The following is a 20872-nucleotide window of genomic DNA, read 5'->3' as shown; positions in this document are numbered from 1 at the left end:
AAAAACACGACGAACAATGCCAGTCCAATGCTTCTAGTTCTGCTTATAGTTCAACAGAATTAATTAACGTCTCAGCAACATTTTTGAATATATTGAGTTATTTTGCATCAACAACAGAATTTCATGTTCCATGACAATTTAACGTTCAAAGATCTATTTTCTCGCAAGATTTAATGTTAGTAATATTTTATATCGTTTACGTGACTTTCAATCGTTAAACGAAAGAAAAGAGTGATCCCCGATATTCACTAGGTCGTCATAGAGACTCGCAAGAACTTATTTATTCCCCAAAACTGTTGACATCATCTTGCAAAAAGTCTGTTAACTGAATTTCGAAACTTGGCTCGAATATTTTGCCTGTCAAAATTAAGTTGATGATAAAGTGATTCGAATTATGCACCAAAGACCCCAACAATCATCATAATAAATAATTTACTATAAGCCAATATTTATAACAGCCACAAGCAAATTTTGAGCAAATAAAGAAACAACCAAAATATTTCGCACACAGAATCTCAAAAAAGTTCATTGCGCATTTTGCTGGAACCACATATGTTCTGACCTTGACATGGTTTTTTGCGTGTGCGATTTGAGATTACAATTTTTTTTTTCGTGCTTGTTGAAGTTGCTTTTATACATCAAAATATTTTAGTGATCGAGATTTTCGTTGTTATAATATGCATACCTGCCTGCCAGTACACGAACGCTGTGATTGTGCGTTAATTGACTCCCAACTTAGATTAACATTTTTGTTTCTTTGGAGATTTGCACTTTTTATACGTTTAATGGGTTGCCGAGTAAATTTAACTAAATTTTTACATTTAGGAACGTGGATAGGATAATAACGGTAAACTATCCGGAATTCACTTAGATTCATCTGAATTTCTCACATAATTTTAATTTTATTCTGTCTGAAGATGCTGACATATTCGTCGAAGAACAATCCTCATTCTTAATCAAAAGAAAAAAATGATTATCGAAGATTACATTATCGAAGCACACAACGATTTTTTTTATTGTAATGTGAATAGTGTTTCGGAACGACTCTCGTCATAAAAAAGAATTCCATGACTGATGACTCATAAATTATTCATTTTATTCATACATAAACGGGTATTTCGAAGGATTTGAATATTCGAACTGCTTCTAGTAATAAACATATTCATCCCATAAACACACCACATATATATAAACATCCATCCTACACACAATGTCTTTCCACTTACCGCGCTGGTGCATATTCTCGTTATTAATCGTTGTAGCAGAAAAACCAATAATTATAACGAAAATGTTTTAAGTATCAGACTCACCTGGAAGTAAACAAAAGGGAAGAAAAAAATATTAATAAAACGAAAACGAATTTAAAAAAAATTAAAATTAATCTTAAGTGAGTGAAATACAGAATAGACTGAGTTGTTTAGATTGTATGTACCGATAATGTAATCAAGTTATTGGTCTAAGAAATCGTTTAGTCATTCTGTAACTCTGTTTTGAAGCAAAGCGTCGTTTCTCGTTTCATCTGTCAATGTTTGAGGGTCTCTTAAGCGACCGATCAAATATTATGTAGGGCAGAATTGAATACTAGTGTGCGGAGTGAGTGGGTCGTTAAAAACAACAAAAGCTGCCGTTTCCTACTTTATTTGTCTGTCTGTTTAGAGACCTCACTAACAGCCTTTCACGGCCTTCCTTCCATCTTTTCAGTCTGGACCACGGCTTAACATGACTTCCTATGTTAGGCATGCAAATGCTCTCCGAGGATAGTCAGGTGCTTACTGACATCTCTTCTAAATGTAGTCTAGATATAAGCACAGATTCATCGTATTTTGGTTGTCACACGAACCATTCAGTGTGAACATTGTTGCAGCCGCCGAACACACTGTAACTATTGAAGTCCTGAAGTTTGAGTTAACTTTAGCACGTTAACAATGCAAAAACAATTCCAAGTGGAATTGTCAGACACTGGAATCGAACTTGGATCATTTTGAAGAATAGTACGTAACCACGGAGACATCCTGTCAATTTAAGGTTTGAGTGGGTTCTAAAAAAGAAGTATTATAACGTATAACGTTCGAGTCCATACAACGATCAATTTTCTAATCGTTGACTCATACCGTCATTATAATCAACTAAATTTATTGCACTTCCACAAAATATAAATTAAAACCGTTAATCGGTAAGCAAAAATGAAAAAGTTGCAGTTATGACATCAATTTTTCATTACAATGGTTTTTCATTACAATATGTCAAAACAAATCAATAAAATATGTTCGTTCCTAGTAAAATGTCAATTACAATTAGTAAACAAACAGCGAGCGAACTATAAATAAACGACGAATTTGATTACGCTTTTCATTTCAATTTTTTGTAATTTTCCATTTTTGTAGGGTAAGCATGATTTGATTACTTTAAAAAAAATGGGTCAAAGTGTAAAATCGTCGCGTATATATACAAGTTCGTTTATTTTTATCGTATTTGTTGCGATAATTGTAGTTGAAAAGTAAGGAAAAAATGTGTATAAATTCGAATTTTAATCAGTCCGAGAAATCGTTTAATCGGAGACAGACACTGAATTTAACATCATCGGGTACGATCATTGTCTTATCTTGAATAATATTTCATAACATTTTACACGCACAAGTTGACAGAAAAATTGTCTTTAAATTCAAGGTCTTAACAGAGTGATATATAAAAACGTTTTTTTTTATTAATGTTTCACGTTCCCACTCTCACGTATCGATAAAACCGCTAAATTAATGATGCCAACGTAGTATTGTCAACAAGAAATTAATAAATATTATTATTTGCTTTTATTTAATTGCAATGTAATTAACAATTTTTTTTTAGTTTTTATTTTTCTCTTTATTAATATTGGAGTATTTCCACTTTAATTGCACGTAACATGCATTTTTCATCTTTTGAAGATCTTATCTTTTTGAAGTTAATGTATTAATATTACTTCATGCATCGAAGTTATTCCATTTATTGTTAACACACATTCATTACGCAAGTGCATTAAAAATGTTCTGTACAAGAATTTCGGTTTGTCGTTTTTTATACGTTACAAGCTGCACAACAGTCGACATTCTTGCATTACAATAATACAATAAAACATCGATGGCAAGCTTTCAAAATTAAATGTTCTACCTTTCACTTTGTTTCAATCCATATTTAGACATACTTTCCAATAAAACATTTTCGCATAAGGCTTCGCGAGGATTACCAACGGAACGACACGTTTTACAGATCTTATTACAATCATTTTAAATCTATACTAAGGAGATTTTAGATATTTGGATTTTATGGATAAGTAAATTTCGTCGCTGTGGTGCCGATTAGTTACATAGGATTAAATCCTTATCCTAAGTGACTGAATACAAATAAAGAAAATAATTCTTGGTTCAATCGCATTCGGATCAATGCTTCGCTAGAACGATGGATATTAGTTAATATAACTATTCGTTTGATTATAAGTATTATTAAAAGATTGCGTGTTATCTTCATATAGATTATCGTTTCTTCAATGGCACCATTATACAACGCTCAATGTTACTTCTTTTGTTTTAACATCAAATCTTGTACATCTTTAGTTTGACCATGCTGTTTTACTACAATCGCTAAACCGAACTGGTGTGCATACGTTATTTTGCACCAGCTGGTCACATAAAATTTCAAATGGGACCAGCTGGTGCAAAATAACGTATGCACACCAGTTCGGTTTAGCGATTGTATATAAAAATTACAGAAGCCTAAGCTCATCGATTACTTCGTCGTTATCAATCACAGATGACTAGCCATTTCTAAACAGAATATTTGCTTGGATGGACAGTTATCCATCGTCAGATCCTACGTTAAGATTAACAGTGATGTCTCTTACCAAAAATGCAATTTTTACATTTTAAGTGACATCCGGCCATAGGAAAATTGCCAAAGGTCGTCCAGATTGACTTACTTCTGCAATCGCTCTTTCACAAAACGATTCCAAAGTATACCACTTAAATAATCATCTATTTATGATTCGCTCGCTCAGAAACGTGCAACAGAGTGTAACACAGTCACATTTCGAACATATCTTGATCAGTTGGCAGGTCTCTAGATTCTGCTAATCATTTTTTTTTTTGAATCACGAGCTAAAATATGATTAATAATAAATTAAAGACACGAGAATTGCATTATTCTTTTGATTTCGAAATATTAAAACCTTTTTTCACAGAGTACAATATTTTAAAAATAACAATAAAAAATGCTACACAGTTAGACTGTCTCGACAGGTATTTTTTTCGTGAAAAATTGTAATTATTTAACGTAACCCAATAATAAAATGGTATTTTTTTGAAGAAGTTTTGTAGAGGAGAGGTTCACGAAAATAAGATCGGAAACAACGTTTTTTTCTCTCGTTTTGTTTTAAGAAATTACACGGCTTGACGGTCAACTTAAAGACTCTTTTAATTGTCATTTGTGTGTTAGTATGCAGCTATGTTTACATCACTTTGACACTTTAAGTTGTATAATTGATGTGGTGTTGTGAACATAATTGAGAAATCCATATTTTTGTGTTTTAAGAGGTACACAGAGTTTTTAGCTAGTTTAGATACACCAATAATTCGAAAATGGAACTACACGAGGTATATAATTAAAGTAAATGAAGCATTTCAAAATGACTTTTATTTGAACAGAAATCTTAAAACCATAACGTGTTTTAATCCGTTTTAATTATGAATTGACAATAATTATCTTATAGAGTTTCAATAAAATTGCTTATTATTGTAGCCACATTTTTTCCCCACTTCTTAGTTATTCAAATTTTGTGTGTAGTATAAAAATATCTCGGAAAACCTGTTTAGATATATTCGTATATATGCATAAATTGGGTGATTAGGTCGTGTCTTTGTTTATATTAAGATAAATGAGGTGATTGAAAAACACTTTTATTTTTGTTGCCTTTTTCTCTTATAATTTGAAACTCGGTTTGGTTGATATGAGAAAGACGGAAGTGATGAAGAAATTCAAATTAAGAAGAAGAAAAAAAATGTGAAAAGAAAATCTGTCATTACCCGTTTCATGTAATTAAAAAAAATTATAAAATGAACTAATTCTTCAACGATAAAAGATCAAACAAAAAAGAAACTTGGGCAAAGTGGAAACATTTTGAATGATGAGATGAAATTAATATACGGATGGGACATTGAGTTATAATATCTTGTCGGTCGGTGTCGGAGTGATCATTCAAAATACACTGAAATCTCTCTGAGATTCAGATTAAATAAAAACATAAACTTCAGTTATTGGCGCCCCCAATTATTTGACTAGTGACTTGCGCTAAACATTTTTTTTAAATCCAATTCTTTCAAATTGATTTGTATGATAATGTCACTGAGCTTTTACTATTAATCTACCCCTCGCTCCATCGCAAACATTAAAACTTGTACGTCTCTATAATCGCCAATTTCACATTGACTTAAATTCTTGAAAATTCGATAGTCCACGCTGTCAATATTCTAGTCATATTACGAAAAAAAACGGATGCCCAACGTATCATGTCGTAAAATTGATTCATTTTTTATTACAACAAAAAACGGCGCAGAACTTCGTACACTGAATGTAAATTGTCGACAAAATTATTAATACCCGACTTTTTTAACGAGATTCTTATTTCTATGGGGGCTACATTAATTTTAGAAAACGTGATCGGTTCGCTAAATAATGTGTGTCGCAATGGTATTACGGACTTAAAACAGTTTCTAGCAAGTAATTTTAATTGGTTTACGCTCTTTTCGATTGTAACATTTCAATAAACAAAAAAAAACAAACTGTTCGCGTTACTACGCTAGTTCTTAATTACAGTTAAAATTGTAGAAAGAAAAAACGGACTGCTCTCAAAATGTGCGTGCTTGGCGGTCGAGTTTTCATTTACTGTTGGCAACTTGTAAATTTGAAATATGAAAAAGTGTTCGTATAGAAAATATGTATTAATCAATTCTTACAAATAGCTAACAGCTGTTTAGTAAAGGTACAACGAGAGAGAGAAAAAAAACAAATGTAAAACTTTTATGGTTCTTACGAAAATTTAATAACCTTTATAAAAACCTGATATTCATGAAACCGCATCAGACCTTTACAAACTCGTTACATCATGCGTCGTATAATACACAAAGAATAACTATTTGACTTTTTCTTTCCGAAAACGAAACAATCACCTGCCTCGGCACAGACATGTAAATTGCAATCTTAATCTTTTATCGTTCAATTGCTGTCAGTGTAAAAGGTTTTTCCCGAATCCGATATGTTTTCCTACTATTCAATACCCGAAAAGTTAGTATATTATGTTAGCCGGACACCTCATAAACCAGGAAAAAAGAGGCAATTTTAGAAATGGTTATTCATACGTTACCAATAACAACGGAAGAAACAAATGATCTCGTGTTAGTGATCTACTTAATAGTGAAATGCGTGATAAAATTAACAAAGTACTAGATTTGGTTACGATCATTTGTGAACAACAAATTTATCATGATAAAATCTTTAAATCTATTACTTCTTTTGTTTATTGTCGCCAAAGGGTCGGTACAAATCTTACAACTCTAAGTAGGACATTATTGATCTTCATTTTTCCGATAGCAGATGAAACGTTGATCAAAAAAGGCTAAACAACTGCCTCAAAAATTGCTTTAATTTTTTAAAGCGTTTAGGAAAGACTTACAGATGAGATGAAAATCATTTGAATTTTCGTGGGAAATATCCAACTATATTTGTAGAATCGGGGTACGAGATTTAAAATCAGAAATTCTGAAAGTCATATGCAAAGAGAAGTATCCAGATGTTTACATTGGCAAATAAGCGAAACCATAGCAAAGTTTCAAGATTTTATCCAACATTTTGATAGGAGCGCATTATTACCTTAATAAATGCATGACGTCTAAGAAACTCTGATAAATCAGTTAAAATGCAATGGCAGTTGGTAGAACATTTTTTTTTCTCATTCCCATTCATTCATTTTAAACATTGAACAGAACAATGCAAGCATTTCTACAAGAAAAATTTTCAAAGAGAGAAAAATATTGCAATAATCTTTTTAAAATAAATTTTTTAAATTAATGTTTTTTTCATGCGGTAGGAATTTCCAAGGTTAGGACAGTAATGTGTTGATTTATAAAAAAAACATTTTTGCTTTTCGTTTTTCGTATATACATTGATTTTAAAGCGTGTGTGTACCTCATGAAAAACACAATATTATGTGTCTTAATACCTTTACAAGCGATTCGGTCGCAAAATAATATTACAAATGTGACTTGATAAATTCTTCAATTTATTGATTTAGAGGTTTTCATTTCATTAACATACCTGCATTCGATGTGTTATCCTTTTCACAAGTACTTTATCTGTGTAATTCGTTTTACGAAAGAAAACGTCGCTGGCGCATATTTAATACTAGACAATAATACTAGAAGGAAATACCATACATTACTGTCACCACAATCTAAAAACACACTTATCATTTATTTATTGTGTCTTGCTTATATGATGCCATATATTTGAAAATAAAGAATGTGTAAGAAGGCAGTAAAGGCAAAGGCACTAAAGGCTCGTATCCTCTCCAATATTTAATGTTTCTAGAAGCAACAATTTTATGCAAGATTTTAATGTTGGCTAGAACTTATCATGCAATAAACTGATGATACAGCAATAGTTCAAAAAAAAAATCAAAAAACGAATGTGCATCAGATATACACCTAAGCTGGATCCCTGCTCTTAATTACAATATATATAAAATAAAACTTTACGACCGAGACACCATCATGTATTTCAGTTAAATAAATTGATAATCTCATCTTCGCAGATTTTATTACAAGAAATATTATTCATTGCAGTTCATTGAATTCGCTACACTTTTTATATAAAAAAAAAATAATTGAAAAAGGTGAGATCAAGAAGTTACAAGTTACATACAAACCTAATGACCTTCAAAAAAAACGTCGTCACGTAACGATTTACAAACGGACTTTTGAATATCAACATATACAGCAGTGCACAAATGTATATCGATAAATCAAAGAAACAAAAATTGCATGTAACATCATCGTCATTAAACAAATTATATTTAAGTAATCGACAGTTTGATATTCCTTTTTTGGTTTGTAAATTTTCCACATATTCATTGTATGCGAGCGAAAGAGTGCAAATCAAAATGCATAGTCGAAGTTTTTGTATTTTTCAGAAAGAAATGAAAGACGTGTTCGCTTTTTTTTGCGTCACATGTGTTTCATTTAGCCCACAAAAAAAAAGTTGTTGATTAGTATCAACCATTGTTGGTGTTTTATTTAGCAACGTACTGTTTTTGGAATTAAAAAAGAAAGAAAACAAAATGATTCATTTATTTACAAGAACACATAATAATTGCAATAAAAACTTTACATAATGCCGGAGCGAAGGAGTTTTCAGTGACACACAGATCGCTTTCGAAGTCAACGAGAAATTAATTTATTTATATTTATACATAACGCTTTTGGCCAGCGAATTTTATTCCAATAATGTTGCGTATGTTACGCAAAAATATCAAACGAAAATCATTTCATCTGAATTAACAAATCAACCAACAATTCTAAGCTGCTGTAGTTAACCATTTAGTTATCGATTATCGATTCCGACGATAAAAATAGGTTCAATAAGTTCAAGTAAAACTAATGAAGTACAAGATTAAGTACCAAACACCAGGCCGTAGGAAAATAATGTTTGGGAACGAACGATCACATGTAATAGATTTTTGTATCATTCTACATACATTTCTAGTACATTATGAAAATATAGCGCAAGAATTATGACACCTCTATAGGCCAACCGAGGTTTCCTACAAAAAAGAAGTAGTAGATTTGATCATTGTGATACGATTGTTGTTTGACAGAGATTAAATCAAATAAAGCGAAGAAAGTCCAATATCGTGAAATTATGTTTCGAAACTGAAGCTCAAATGTAATAGATTTGTGTACAATTCAATTAAATTTCTAGTATATTCGTCTTAAATTTGCAATCAATTTTTTTGTGAACCGTCTTCACTGCTATGACATTTCATTTATATTTACCAGAGTGAAGTCATTTCACGTGAAAATAGAGCGCAAAGAATGCAGTACTGACAAAAAATGTAGCGCATCTACAGGCCAACCGAGGTTTCCTATAAGGTCTGAAAGAATTGCCTCGTTAACCCTGTCCATGATGCAATAGTTCGTTATTCATTGTTTAGATTCGAAATTTCTTCACCACTAACTTTGTTACGCTCAAACATGTGTAACTAAATACTAAGCTGATTAAAAATTGTACAATTTGAGGCTTAGTAACTAAATGCAAAAAAAAAAATGCCTTGGAAAAACGACGAAATCCACAAATGAAGTCGTGAATGCTCAATCTAAAAAATAAATAAATATAAAATTCTATACCACATAGAACGAGTTGAAAAATTATCGTTTTACCAACTCTGAAGTGTAGATTAAAAAAAAAAACTTTAAACATACACACCAACTGATTTGTAATTTTTATTTTATTACAGCAAAACGCCTAACTTTTGCTGCTCGATGTGTATACACTGGCAAAATTTTATTTATAGAATTTTGTTCTCAGAAGTTTAATTAAGTAAAAAACGAAATATTAAATCAATTTATAGCAAACATTTCTTATATTTTGAGTTTCTTTTTTTCGTGTGTTGGGATTATTTGTACATTGTCACATCCATCCACATTTTATGATTGAATTGCTCTATTTCGTTATAGTAATATGATTTTACATACACTTATATAGTGTGATAGGTACAATGTATGTCGTATATCTCTTGCAATGGTAATATAATACATGCAATGGAAAGGCAATGCACCTGACCGTCAGGTTTATACTATAAGATAAATATGATATGACATGACTAGATATATAATATTCGCGAAAGAGCCCATAACATTTTACTCAGTAATTAAGATTAATGTCAGTGCTTTAATATCATGTTAATTGTGGAACAACATTGTATTTAGAATAGTGTTGCTAGTGCTGTATAACTAAATGTATATACACGAATCCAGTAGAGACAACTGGTAGGTTTGCCTTCAATGACACTATTATTGCCATTGCTTTAATAAAAGTAGCATCGCGAATCACACTCGCAATATCATTGAACTAAATAAAACTGAAAGATATTTCCATGTAAGTTTGCAGTTAAAAGCACTATACTTCACTCGAATTGGCCTGGCTCCTGTTACAGCTTGGCACTCACATATCAAATTTTCACAGAATATGTCTCTAACTAACATCGTAAACTCGCATGCTGACGGTGCGTTTCTGGTATGGTAGACATTAGTTTGATTGATTCTACACTTTTATCAAAATTTAATGATAACGAGATCGCTTTACTAACTAACATCACAGGTCGTGAAAATTATGTTAGTTTGTAACTAGAGATTCGTCTTAATTGTTATCGTAGTTGAGATGTATTTTCATGATTTGCTGTTATTTTTAAAAACTCTGTCTGGGCAAAAGGATTTAACGCTATAAATAGTTATCAACATTTTGATCTACAACCTTGCTAGTCGTATCATTTCAGACTTTCGCCTATTAAACCATGTTCTCAAAACTATTCAAGAAATCCGCACCGCACATGGGAATAGAGAAATGCTGTTTGGAAACTAAAGCTCAAATGTAATAGATTTTTGTATAATTCTATTACATCCTAGTACAGTGAACGACATCTCAAATGTCTCCCTGTCATTTTTTTCAGAGAATGTCATTGTGAATTTGCAATGACACAATAAAATTCTCAGAAAAATTTGACAGTGAAACATTTGAGATGTCGTTCACTGTACATTTTGTCACAATTACTAATGTCAGCGCTCTATTTTTTGTGAACCAACTTCACTGCTATGACATTTTATGGATATTTTACCAGAGTGAAGTTGTATCACCAGAAAATAGATCGCAAAGAATGAAGACCTCTACAGGCCAACCGAGATTTTCTATTGTGAAAATGTCTAATCAGCGTAAGATCATTCTGATTCCAGTCGACTGACTAACTGACTGACTATTTTTCGACCGAATTGTTACGAAAAGTTAAAAAAGAAATCATCTCCTACACGTAAGATATAATTTTTATACAAATATTTACTCTACAACGAGAGATTGCATTGTTTTCAAATTTGAATGAACCCGTATATATTAGCGTGATTAATAAACAATACAAGGAACATGCGAAAGAACGTTGTGGAAATATGTGTGATGCGTCCAGTTCGTGCACAGTGCACACAGAAAAGGAAAGAAATTTGTGCTAAAAAGAAAAACGAAATAAAAAGAAACGCTTCGAGTATGAGTACTTCTTCTCTCTTTTTTTTGTAAATAACATCTGATTTAAAACCGAACAGGGTTAATAAACTTATTATTATTTTGTCTTTTTCCATTAAGAACGACGCACGGATAGGGAAAAAAGATATGAGAATGTTTTGTTTCGAGAGAGAAGAAAAAAAGTTTAAATTCGATTTTTTTTTTTCTCTCCTTACCCCAATTAAATGCTTATTATCTTCCACGCGTCTATGTCATTCATTTATTGTCTGTTGCATTGTTGTGTATATTTCCGTACAAAATAATGTTGAACACACAACTTTAAGTTCCACCAAGTCAGTTGCAATGAAATTGTTTCCCATAAAAAGTTTACCGAGTTAAAATTAAAAAGTTTAATTTCTTATATTGTCGCACACAATAGAGAACCTGACAATTTAAAAAAATATACGTTATATACCTATATTTCAATTTTTTATTGTCTAGATATTGGGTTCAATGACGCTAAAAGTGCATTCTGTCTATCAAATAACAATGGGGGTTCGTAACCGTTTTCTACTCGTATATAATATACAAGTGGAATAGTTCATCGCAGTCTGATATTATTAATGTTTTTAAGTCATTGAAAACAGTTTAAGGCTTATATACACCATGTACGCATATGAAAAAGCTTGTTTTCGGAATACATGTTCTTCGGAGCATTGTTAAGCATATTTAATTCGAATAAAATTGAGATTCGAATAGCAACAAAGCAGTGCCTAAAGGATTAATTTACTTTGGATATTATGCCGGCAGATGTTGTGTACAATTTCTTTGCCTAAGCAAATTCCAAGAATTTTAGAATTTGAGAATAGGGTGTCAGTGCGTCATTATTCGATATACAGTAATATTTAGTGGATAAGCTTAGAAAGGTGGAACTTGTAGATTATACTTCAAAATGACAAGTTTCATTGACTTCGCTTCGCTACTCGTTAGAGAAATCGGATATCAACTTTCAAGTTGATGAAAAGTGTCTCAGGAGAGAATGGTATGTGCTGTGACCTATTTTTCCAAATTTTTAATTTTACGAATGTATGACTCGAATTAGTCTCGATTTGCTACTCTGTGGCATGATAATAATTTGTAGCCAGAGATAGAAAGCTTTGGCATAAAGCTACGGAAGGACAATATTTTGATCGTCTGGTAATTTTCCATAAAATGTTTAGAAGTTCTTTAACCCTTGAGCTGCAAGAAAAGTTATATTGGATACAGACGAATTCATTCACTGACCGTCGAGTCTCTGAAAAAAAGTATAACCACGCTCGTTCACGTTATTCTCGGCTGTGCATCCTCAATCCTCATATCATTTGCCAATAATTTTTCCATAACATTCGCGTTCACTCCATATCATTCATCTGCGATGACAATGTAACAAACTGAAATGTGTGCATATTATTCGGGTTTCGTTATATTATACCAAACCAGAATGTATAAAAAAATATTAATTTTATTTTTCAACACAAGCGTTGGTAGCCTGCACAGCATACATGCATACCTTCATCATCTGAATATAAAAAAAATACTCAAACCATAGAAACGTTGCCGTCACTTTCCCCAGTTCAATGCACTCTCTGCAGAATCGGGATATATTCAATACATAGCATAGCATACATGTATATACTCGATGTCGAATATACACATGTGTAGTTCATAAAAATTCGTCGTTGAACAATCGTCTTTGCTCGATTTCTGTGTGGAATATAATATGTGTATGTGCAATGCAATGTGTGTTCGGTGTATGACAAACATTGCGCACTAGTGAAGTGCATGATATGATTTTTATGGTGTCTGTGTGAGGTTGTATGTTATGTCTGTGACTGTGTTTCTATTGTGAATAAAGAGTGCAAGAAAATGCATTTTCGGATTGCATTTATTACAATTATGAACTGAAAAAAATATGACTAATTCAGTCTAATTCATGGAATAGGTTTTTTTAGCTAACTGGAAATAAATGTGTCAGAGATACGCATGTTAGGTGTAACGAGGCTGTTATATCGAATTTCTACGCAAAGAAGAGGAATGAAAAGAACAGAAAAATTACTAATAGGCCATGTTGAATGCGTTAGGTGTTCGGCTATGGTATTTTCTATAAACGCTACGTAATTGCTGTAGGTATAAGATAGAGCGCGATACCGAAAAGAATTAATTTCTTTGTTATCGTTTTACGATGTTTAGAGCAGTACCTATTCATTCCACACTTGGGAATATTCAAGGCATGACACTTCAAGCGAAACAAACAATTTTCAGGCAATTGCCTGTCAATATTAAACACAGATCCACTGTTGCCTAAACTTATATTTCTTTGAAAATTATAAAACGATTCATTCAGTTTGACCGGGCGCCGGTAACAGAATCAAAAATGTTCTAATCAGCAACAATAAAACATGTTCTAAGCTATTGTTCTCAATCCAGACTGGCTGTACTTGGAATTCGGACTATCACGGAGGAAGGGCCTCTTTGATATTTTCAAATTTTACGGGCCTTTTTCCCGATTTCCCCGAAGGGCCTTTGGGTAGCCATTCCGGCACTGTCTCAATCGATTGCCAAAAAAATGAAATTCGTGCACCTGACCAATAGCAGTCGATCTGTGTTGATATTAGTGAGAAAATTGTTCACCTACTGAAAGAATACCTCGAATATATTCATAATAAGCGACTTTTACATGCCAAATTAAATGCCAAATTTTGATCATTACGCATGTGGCTAAGGGTCGAAGTTAAATGTTTCCGAAACTATGCATTCTAGCCCAATGGAGGCTTAGGTGCTTTGACCTTTCTTAACGTCATTTACATTAACTAGTATAAAGTACCAATCATTTAAAACTCGAACGATCTCACAATAACGTTTTCCAAGTGTATCATTAGTGTAAGTTAGTGTAAGTTAATAAAACAAAACATCATTCCAATTCAATAAATATTATAATTGGGACGACATTCTAAAAGCCACATAAATCAAGTATACTGGTAAATCGTCTCATTGAAAGTATTTCACTTATTGTGCATTTAGCATTCATGTTGATGTTGATGTTTATTATTATATATTGGACCTGCTGCTGATGGGGTTGAATGATATAAGTTAGCAAGCTTCAATGAAACAGTAATATGAACATGTGCATTTTTCTGCAGGAATAATAAAAAAACGGAAATTGCAATGAAAGCTAGTTAGAATATATTATTCAGTATATGGAGATTGTATTGAAAATGCCGGTACTTTTTTTTCTGTATGAGTTGTATGAATACATAAATTGCCTTTATATACCTACGCTAGACTAACTCTAAATGAGTTAACATAAAGAAGCAGACAATTTGGTTTTGTGATACTTGAATTTCTTTAACTAGTTATATTCAACCATATAGATATATATGCTAACCGAGTCACTAACTGTGTAGGTAAATTTCAATAGAAAATATGGCGCAGTCGTATGTTGGCCTGTCTGTTGTTGGTTCAAAATTGCAGAGAGAAAAAAATTGTGAAAAAAAGTAAACTTCTGCATAGTTGAATGAATACATTTTTTTCGCATTGTTTTATATTTTTAATAAATTGTGAAGGCAGACAGTATTATCATAATGTAAAAAAATATATTTTCGACTTTTTACAGACACTTTTTTTCATTTCTATAGGAATTGTAATGTATAAGTCTGCCTGCATTCATACTAGTGCCATTATTATATCGGACTATAGAACGGTGCACGTGTAAACTAGTGAAGAACTGAGAGGGCGAAGAGATATATGTGTGATTGTATACTACGAACAATTCGTTTTCCTTGCCAATCTTCGAAACATAAGAAAACTCTTCTGACTCAGGCGAAATCAGGCCATAAAGTTTACAGCAAATTTTAAGCCTCTTAAAGTAGTTTAAAAAAAGGATCTGTCAGCACTGCAGTCAATGCTAGATTAAAGACTTGCAGCTAATTTTGCAGCTAAATAAGCTTTTTAGCCCAAATTCTGAAGTAGTTGCAAAACATTTGTGCTGGGTCTACTTTTGCAACTTTAACTGGGCACTACTTCAGCTTTCTAGCCCCAATACTGAAGTAGTTGAAAAAGTGTTGTAAAATGTCGTATCTAGCCTACATTTCATCCATGGCTACAGTGATGTCAGATTTTTAACTACTTTCACAACTGCTTCAGGAGGGTCAAACTTCACCCATATATTCATTCCCATTCACAAAAAATGGCAAAACAAATGACAGCCTTTCTTCAGAAAATCGGTAAAAAACCAACTACAATTCTTCATTATCAACATCTGATAAGCTTTGTGATAAGTTGACGATTTTTATGAGTAAAAAAATGCGGTTGATTGAAGAAGTGAAAAAAGAAACATTTCCTTAGAGAAGGATCCGCTTATCTAAAATCAAACAACACGAACAGGTGCCACAAATATTAGACATGTCTTTTAAAATCCGAATAATGTCAACCGATATTTCTTGTGTGTGAGCGATAATCAGGTGTCGATGTGAATATAAAAAAACCGCTGCCGAATTACTTCTACATCCATTCATATTAGTTTCGTGTTTATAAGTGTAACTAAGTGTGAATATATTTGTAAATTTAGTAGAAATTCATTTTTAAATAAATAATGTATACTCTTTGTGGCTATGCTATAAAAATGGGCTTTCAATTCGTCGGTATTAGTGTGTAACAATCTTCAGACGAGACAAAACGCGAAAATCAAACAACTGAAAAAATAAATAAATAATAAATATATTCCGACGCGCATGTTCTCTCTGTAGATTATATTATACCTATTTCGAGACTTTATCAACACTAACATTTTAAGTATATTTAGAAACGACGTTAAACATATGGCTATACTAGTATTCGAGAGTGTTTGTTATTTTCGGGTATATAGGCAAGAGCTAACTTTTGAAAGGATATATAGCACACAGGTATGGCATCGGCTCTTATCATGTCGATTTCAAATTTCGATCTAGACCAATTCAAATAAACTTTTATTATCATTCCCCAGAAACATTTTGTTCTTTATGAACACGCATTACATTCAACATTCACGTTTCTTTTTCTCTTTCATAGCTAACACAAAGACATTTAACTTTTGCTTGTGCGACTTAGTAAGTATAAAGTCTTTGATAAAAATTGGAATTCTTTAGACATTACGAATATGTACGAACAACGTACAAACATTTCGTTATGTGTTCTTCTTAAACACAGTTCACACGAGATGAGACTTTATCGCCGCACCATCAGATCAACTAAAATTCGGTTTTCATTGCTAAAATACTACTTGGCTTTTATCACTGTTTGACATTATGACCAGCGCACTCAATTGAATATTATAATCTATATCTAATCACGTGACCTAGACAAACGAAAGCTGCGGTGTTTTCGTTAAATTGTTTGAATCAAAAACATTTTTGGATTTTAACGGTCGCAATATTTAACGGTCGAGAAGAAACAGTCGGACTCTTTTGTGAATAGGTATTTGATTTGATTTACGGCAGATATGATAGCAAAACTTGTTGTGATCTGATCAGGTTTAAATTAAAATACCTTTTTGAATATTTCTTTAATCGTTACAAAAACGTGCACATAGGTTCCCGGGTTCGATTATTTCGTTTTGAACGGTTTTGAACGCATTCATTAATCACATCTTCCCAACTGATAATAAACATTCAAAAATGGAATTTATTCATAGAAATGTTTTGTTTTTCGATTGTGATAATAATATTCAATGTCAAGTTCAATATTGTTGCTTTTCTGTGGGTTAACTAAATGCCTTTGTTTTGTGTGTTTCGACGTTTTATGACACATGAAACATACCGTCAATTTAATTATTATCAATAAGTTTCTATAGATTAGGATTTTGGATTTAATTGAATATTTAAGTGAACCTTTTTTTATTTGATTTTGATAAGAAATGTGGTTGCACTTTCCATTGACGGTGCATTTATTTTTATATTGTTTGGGAAATGCAATAAGTATAAATCATTTACTGATACGACAACGGCGGTGTCATTAACATCGGATAATCTAATATATATCTGTCAATGGACTAGTTTCAGCGACGCATTTACATCCGCCTCTAAATCATTGACGTCTTCGTCAGTAATCTTTGTTGTGACTAACTGGATTAACCTCAAAGCAATCTATTCGCTCGGTTACCATGGTTCTACGTTGATCACGACGATCGTTGAAAAACAAACTACGTCGTTACTAATGACTAGACATACCGTATTCCCGGAAGTTAAACTTTATTAGAAAATTTAATCGAACAGGGATCAACGGTCATTGAGCCACTGTGAATGAACTTAATGGACATTTCTTGAAAATTAATTTTAGAAAATCCTTGGCAAGCTCCAATAACCGAAAATTTGGATAATATTTGCTGGTAAAATAACAATATTTCAAATTCAATCGATTCACTAAATATGACAATGACTCATACACTCGTTCATACAGAAGAGGCCTTTTTCCGTACCTTCTTTTAAACATACCATCGGAACGGACAATGTACTAAAGCAAGTAAAAGTGTTTACTCGAGTGAAAGTTGACTTTTTATGAAATTGGAAGTGCACTTTAAACAAACTGATGCAATAAATCAAATTCAACTAAGTCATATTGAAATAACAATAAAATGCGAAAGCACGAAATGTATTACCAACTGTTGCGATGACCCAAACATTAAAACAGTAAATTTCGTGCATCGGATAAGATTACCAACACTCATTAGCCCGACTCACGTTAAAAAAATCTGTTTCAGAACTTCTGGAGGAATGTCGATTTCTGATGCTACTCTAGAACATCATAATTGGCATAACATTCTTACTGAGTCACGCAACGCAATCAAAGTATACATGAAAACGCATGGTAACGTATAGAAACGCATACATTTTCGAATGTGTTGCTCGACTCCGAATCAGTTTTTTAGTCAATTATGATGTTCTTGAATATTAATTAGTATGAGATAGAGAAACGAAATCGAAATCCCTCCGGAAGTTCTGAAACGGATTTTTTTAACGAGAGTAAAGCTTATACCCATTGACTTACCCTTAAAAAAATTTAGTAGTTTTTTCAACATTAAACAACTAGTGCGTAATCATGGCAATGTAAACTTTCTTGCAGAAAAAGAGAGGTATATTAACACTCGCTATTTACCTGCAATCAGATAAATTCATTATTTGCTGCGAGTACAATAAACCGCATTTAAAACAACACGCCCACATAAAGCGGTGTGCAATAAAACATATATTGTCTTGCCCTCAAAATATATGCAATCATTGAAAACAATGAAAATCGTGTTATAAATTCATTAAGTGTCGCATCACATAACGATCTCTCATTTTTTTTTAAAGAACACATTATTGATAACGTTAAACAGACAATTCATAAACACACGTAATATTGCACTGAATACTGCACGACATCCAATATTTTATTTAAGAAAATTGGTTTTTTATTTCATAGAAAAATGTATTTATACAAAAGGAAATATATGCCATATAGTGAAGAAGTCAAAGGTTTTTTGCATTAACATTAAATAATTGTGAATGTGTTGTTTGTACTGTAGTATGTACGCACATACCATGCAAACGAGCTGGTACACAATATTTACTCGATTATACTTTATATATAGAAAAAAATGTACGTAAGTTCTTAAGGTACAGTCGTAAATAAATAAAGTAATAAAATATTTATGAAAATGATCGCGCTGCTATAATATATTGCTATTTTAGCGAGCCGGAAATATTCAAGGATTTCATGTGCCTTCCAAGCCATTTTTGTTTCGTTTTTATCTTTTGCATAGTAAAAGGGAAACGAGTTTAATTGTTTAATCGTTGAAAACACATCAAAGAAACGTTTTAAACCACAATGTTTGGACACATAATTTATAATGAAAAAGTCAATCATTTCTACATTACATCGTACAGCTCTTTAATAAATGTTTCAATTTTTATTGCGATCCGCGTAAAATTCTACTTCTACCTTTTTTTTCGTTTAGCTAAAGGGTATTACTATACAATCATATATAATGTTAAAACATGCTATCCTCATTCAGTTGAAACATTAAAGTTCGTACGGTATAACATGCATACGTCTTCAATAATCATTTTCCAAATGCATTTCCTTTTTACGATCTGTTTCAAAGTCTCACCAATGAGAAGGAAGAAACCGCACTAGAACGAGTGAAATGAAATTGGCAAATGGAAGACCGATCGGCGGCGTGAAATATGTTTTTGATCGTTTTGTTGTTGTTGTTGTTGTTGTTGCTCTTCGCTCACTTGAATCCAAACGGTAATAGGAATGGTGAAAACTGTGATCACACCGGCGATCATGATCACGTAATCAATTAATTCTATTTGCATAACGAGCATTCGAAACTGGAAATTTTAAAGGAAAGGTTTTTTTTGTGCTTCGCAATTTTGTAAATTGATTTTACAAATTTTATATTTCGTGTGCTGATTTTAGGATTTTTTTTTTTAAAAAGAATTCTTTTTTGAATCGAAGAGGAAATGATTTTGAGAAAGCTTTTAAAAATATTTGAATTATTAGAGAGACGTTCAGCATATCTTGCTGTTGAAAAATGATTCTAATTGTATTTCGAATACAAATCAAAATGTAGACTTGCCGACAACAATTTTTGATATAACAAACACCGAATCAATAACATTGGACCATGATAACTTCGGTCGCCTGTTTTACACTGCAATGAGTTGGTAGAATAATGTGGTAGCCGAAAAGCATTAAGAATAATGGAAAGCAACGGTTCTCCGTTGAGTATGCGTCAGACAATGTAATACATACAACATCGCAAGCATGTGAACTGAAATAAATACCCTTCAGCCAAATCAAAATAGTTTGAGTTCAAAGACATCATCATTATCGAGCGTAACAGCCAGAAAAAAAAGAAAAGAAAACAGGTTACACGCAACCCGAGTATTTTATATATGAAGTGTCGACCGATAAGAATATATATCGCACAATACACGAAAAAACTAATAAAACAACAAATTCCTGTACGAAAAAAACTTGTTTGAGTAACACAAAAATATTAGAATTTACTGTGTTGTGAGTACAGAGTACACACAAACTAAGATTTTTGTGGTTTATTTGTTTAAAAATTTTCTGTTAATATTGATAAAGCTAATAAGTAGTTATTCAATAATAAAATCAAAGATTACATTCGTCTCAGCACATTTATATATAAATCTGTGTTCAATCAATAAAACTTAAGAGAAAAGCTTCGTGAGACTTTGATAGTGAGTGGTACAGTATCAACGTTTACGTCTAACTAGCCGAAAATTTTAACTGTACTTGAGAGATTAAATAGTTATTTGGCTTATACTGTTAGCTGTTGTTTTTATGTTATTTTATAGAACATATGCCTCACTGCCGCACGCATGGGTGGACGTCAACATAAGTTAATAATGTTACAAATGATACAAAGATAATAACTTTTTCTGTATAAATGAATAATGGAGTTGTACTAGTTTCAGAAAGAAAATTAATAAATGTTGGAAATTGTCTACGGTGCAGACAGACTTTAATAAACGTACTTCTAACGTTCTTCTATTGTTTA

General features: G+C 32.1%; 1 protein-coding gene across 1 annotated transcript in view; it reads right to left on the bottom strand.

The window, feature by feature from the left end:
* The window catches only part of LOC119071165 (ABC transporter G family member 14), a 72435-nt gene that overhangs the window by 43117 nt on the left and 8446 nt on the right, over positions 1-20872 (bottom strand). The window lies entirely within an intron of this gene.

This window comes from Bradysia coprophila (assembly GCF_014529535.1).
Source record: "Bradysia coprophila strain Holo2 chromosome IV unlocalized genomic scaffold, BU_Bcop_v1 contig_144, whole genome shotgun sequence".
Lineage (NCBI taxonomy): Eukaryota > Metazoa > Arthropoda > Insecta > Diptera > Sciaridae > Bradysia > Bradysia coprophila.
This window is presented reverse-complemented; position numbering and strand designations above follow the sequence as displayed.